We start from the raw sequence: 5000 nt of genomic DNA, 5'->3' as shown, positions 1-5000 counted from the left end.
GACAGTTCAGTCACTATGGCAACACTTCCTCCTTACCAATGGGACAAAGGGACAGTTCAGTCACTATGGCAACACTTCCTCCTTACCAATGGGACAAAGGGACAGTTCAGTCACTATGGCAACACTTCCTCCTCACCAATGGGACAAAGGGACAGTTCAGTCACTATGGCAACACTTCCTCCTTACCAATGGGACAAAGGGACAGTTCAGTCACTATGGCAACACTTCCTCCTTACCAATGGGACAAAGGGACAGTTCAGTCACTATGGCAACACTTCCTCCTCACCAATGGGACAAAGGGACATTTCAGTCACTATGGCAACACTTCCTCCTTACCAATGGGACAAAGGGACAGTTCAGTCACTATGGCAACACTTCCTCCTTACCAATGGGACAAAGGGACAGCTCAGTCACTATGGCAACACGTCCTCCTTACCAATGGGACAAAGGGACAGTTCAGTCACTATGGCAACACTTCCTCCTTACCAATGGGACAAAGGGACAGTTCAGTCACTATGGCAACACTTCCTCCTCACCAATGGGACAAAGGGACAGTTCAGTCACTATGGCAACACGTCCTCCTCACCAATGGGACAAAGGGACAGTTCAGTCACTATGGCAACACTTCCTCCTCACCAATGGGACAAAGGGACAGTTCAGTCACTATGGCAACACTTCCTCCTTACCAATGGGACAAAGGGACATTTCAGTCACTATGGCAACACTTCCTCCTTACCAATGGGACAAAGGGACAGTTCAGTCACTATGGCAACACTTCCTCCTTACCAATGGGACAAAGGGACAGTTCAGTCACTATGGCAACACTTCCTCCTTACCAATGGGACAAAGGGACAGTTCAGTCACTATGGCAACACTTCCTCCTTACCAATGGGACAAAGGGACAGTTCAGTCACTATGGCAACAAACACAGAACAATGTCAATTAAATCATCAACCGATAATGGATGCTAACGGCTAACGCTAACACACTGGGTCCTCAACGTCTGATACAGGGCCCAGAATGGGAACAAATGGACCCTTACAGGTCTGTAACTCTGAGAGTGTACACATGGAACCGAATGGTTCCTTACCGGTTGTAACACATGGAACCAAATGGACCCTTAAAATGTGACTCTGAGAGTGTAGGCCTACACATGAAACCAAATATACCCTTACATGTGCATTAGGACCACTGTTGGACCCCAAACCATACCTTTATAACCCTAAACTTCGTATTCACATCATTCAATAGAAAAAAAGACGGAAAAAGAACATTGTTAATTTAATGTTACGAAAAAACATCAAACATATTTTCATATCTTGGTCCAGAAATATGACCGCTTGATTTCTTCACATATAAAAGTGTGATTTCACCCTTTTAACCCGCTTATGAGTGCATATGTCCCCCTCTAGGGGAGAACGTGTTCTACAGAGGTGTTGCTAACGCTAAAGGCAAACGCCAAATTTGCAGCCGTAGCAGTAGCAGCGGCAGCAGCAGCGACGACGTTGTTTTAAGTTAAAACTGGCGCATACGTCACATCCCAACAATCTGCAGCAATTTAGTTTGGCACGCTCTTGCCACACGGCAGGGGCTTTCTCAACTTTGCCGCATGGATTTCTTTCGTTGGGCTAGCTCCGCCTACTCGGAGCAGCAGCAGGGAAGTCGGGCCTTGCCTTCTCCGAATGCAAAACATACGGAACACCCATGCAGCTGCTTCGTCAGCAGAGACGTCAAAAGTCACTGCTAAAAGCTATTCGAAGACTTAAAACCTGTGGTTTTCTCTTTAGAGTGCTATACAAGCTAAGTCAACAGAAGGCTAAAACTGTGGTTGAGTGTGAAGCTAACCTATACTGAAATCTAAACCTGCGGTTTAGAGTGAAGTTATAAGCTAACATGTGATTAGAGTGCACTGTCTCAGCCAACAGTTAGCCATGAGACTCCATGCACTGTGTTAGCACTTAGCATACTGCGCTGTCAGCGTTGCTGCTTTGATTCCCTCGCACAGAGGAAGAACTAGGTCAGATTGTCATTTGTCAAGAGTCACATTTTTGATCCTTGATTGGGTTTGGACACGTTTATACCACTAGCTTTATCAATCACAATCCGATCAATAGTATCGATCTATATCTTTATCAATCACCATCTGATCAATATCAATCCATCAACATCGAAGACAGGAGTGGCCAATTACCGGCCAGCAACTCTACATCTGACCTCAAACCCTTAGTTATGGAGATGATCTGTTCAGATATTCCAGATGTTGATTGTTCCCCAGTCGTCCCTCCTCTCCCTTTTGACTGATACCTGTCTATTCAAACTCTAGACGGGCCCGCCCCAAAGTTATTAGCGCAGCCGCGAAAACTAGAGTTCTCAACAGGCCCGAAAATTAAGGCCCGGCCCTATACCTGGGCCCTATTTTGGCCCTAACTGGTGCTGGCCCGAGGCCCCGCCTGGCCTTTCTAATTAGCACACATTTATTGCCCTATACCCGATCCGAAAACATTAAAAAAAGAAAGAAAAAGGATACATATATGGGCATTCCGAGACCTGTAGTTTCAGCGAGACAGGGCTACATATTGGTTATTATTACCTCTGACTTCAGTAAATAAATACTTATTAGTCCATATTCTGTTGAAACCTCTGCATTCGGCATCCACCTTTCTTTTTTTGGCATGAGCGGACGTTTTTGACGGGTGACGACAAGGAAGGTAACAGGTTGTCAATCACATGCCAGTCATGGCAGGACACAGATTGCGTGTACCTGAATAAACAGGCTTCAAAATAATAATGCCGTTTTAGTCCACGCATAATAAGGTCACATTTGAAAGTAGCCTACGTTTTATTTTCTAATTTCAAGTAACCTTTCATGGCCCGGCCAGGGGCAGCCAAATAATGCTGTAATGCCCAGGTCTGATCTAAGTCAATGAGGACGACATCCTATTGGCTACAAAGCCATCTGAGATTTAAATATTATAAAAAAATATATATCTGAAATGGCCTGTGCATTCCAATCAACATCAGGAGATATTCAATCATTTCAACTGTATCGATCCAGTGTGTGTGTGTGTGTGGGGGGGGGGGGGGGGGGGGGGCAATATGACATCTGTATCATCATTAGGGATGCAACGATACAATATTAAAGTTGCCGTAATATTAGTATTTTATGCAGTTTCTCATGTGTTTATGAGGTGACAGACAGTAGACCCCTCGGTGTGGTTGTTATGTGCTGTTATGTGCTGTGGAATGTTTTGGAAAAGAATTATATAATATTATCGTCACATGTTGCCCCGCCCAGTCTCTATGTGCCGCCACTGATGAGCCAATGATCATTTCAATGTATTGATACGACATTGTTACAATGTATTGCTTTCTTAACATTAACCCCTTGCTTAACTCATTCACCCGACACCGCCATCTGGTAGATTGCCACTCTGCTGCCATTCACTTCAATGTTAACCGCCTTATTTTGAAAGCCTGAAAGAAGAATCAGAGATATTAGGATTCTTTAAATATGCGTTCCCATAGACAACACAAGCCAGCAGACGTTTCACTTCCTTTTTTCATCGTTGTTTTTCGCCGCACCGGAGTGTTACGAGCACGTGTTGTGAAACGTAATCAATATATAATCTCGCCGGCGAATAAGCATCCGTCTCTACTACGCTCTAGTATGGAGCCCTGAGGGAGCCCGCTCAACAACGTTACGTGGTTTTAAATCAATATTAACCCATTCTGACCTGAGATCAGATTCATACGAGGTTTCCGCCGGACACACACTGGTCTGATGAACCCATTCTGACCTGAGATCAGATTCTAAAAAATGTCAGTCGCTCTTCGATTTTTCAAAGAAATAGCAGACCTACAAGCTCGTATCTGAGCTTGTAGATCTGCTATTTTTCAATAGCTAAAGCACAACACGATGCTGACACCAAAATGGGTGCCCGGTCAGAATGGGTTAAATAGTAATATTAATATTTAAGATCAGGTGAGATTACAAACTCATCAGCATTTGCTGTTTTATATAACGTATCAATCTATAAAAATTGATTGTCAATCAACCGCCGTACTGGTCTGTGGTTGGTCATGCTGAGAAAGAGGGGCTATGTAGTGTAGTAGGCGTGGCTTATTGCTGTTCACAAGTACTTCACCACGTTGTCAATTACATACAAATTGTTCGTTCGGGGCTAAACTATAGCTCAGTCTCTGATTGGAAGACATCCTCGTTTGCATCACAAATCCCTCCTCCCAGCATGCATTTGGCTTCCTACTCTTACACGACCCCATGGGCTGCGTCTGAAATCTAAGGTTGCATGCTAAATTCTACATGATAAATAAGTTGATCACTATGCTATATAGTTTCATAATGAGCAATTATTGCTATTATGCTAATGCTATTCACTATGCTACATAGCATTATGATTAATATCGTTATTGCTGATCGTCCTTATGCAGCATAAGTAGGCCTATGTTTAAGTAGCCTGGTTAATAAACCAGACCGAATCAGCCGTTGGCAAAAGAAAATTGCCTACCGGCGGATTTCGGTCTGGAGAGGCTCAATTTTACGCCCATTTCCTACACACGAGAACGTGGGCGCCCAATAGGGACACGGTATGCAATATGGGCGGGCTTTGGTACAGTGACGTTCAATGCTTGAGACCTTTGACTGACAGTAGCTCTGACCAATTGCGTCAAAGAGAAAATGTTTCCCTGGAAATGAAATCCAAGCTGAGCCTCCCCAGACTAATATCCCGCGGATCCGTGCGATATTAGTCTGGTTTATTAACCAGGCTAATGTTTAAGTGCATACACCAGCAAGTCTCAACCTGCGGTCCAGGGCCCACTGGTGGGCAGTGAGAGTATTACAAGTGGGCCCCAAATATTTGGCTAAAGACTAATTAATACTAATGAAATTAATACAATAATGAAGTTAATATGAAAACATATGATGTAAAAATGTATATTTTCTTTCAGACATTTAGTCTCTAAATTGTAATAATTAATTA

General features: G+C 43.7%; 1 protein-coding gene across 1 annotated transcript in view; it reads right to left on the bottom strand.

Moving 5' to 3' along the window:
- Positions 1-4870: 4870 nt before the first annotated feature.
- The window catches only part of LOC310875289 (phosphatidylinositol 4,5-bisphosphate 3-kinase catalytic subunit alpha isoform), a 58503-nt gene continuing 58373 nt past the window's right edge, over positions 4871-5000 (bottom strand). The window contains exon 31 of the mRNA XM_083788473.1: positions 4871-5000. This exon is cut by the window's right edge and continues 526 nt beyond it. The gene's annotated coding sequence lies outside the window, so the exon portion shown is untranslated.

Source organism: Protomyctophum parallelum (assembly GCF_964188405.1).
Source record: "Protomyctophum parallelum genome assembly, chromosome: 18".
NCBI classification, from domain to species: Eukaryota; Metazoa; Chordata; class Actinopteri; order Myctophiformes; family Myctophidae; genus Protomyctophum; species Protomyctophum parallelum.
Note: the sequence above shows the minus strand (reverse complement) of the source record. Positions and strands in the feature narration are given on the sequence as shown.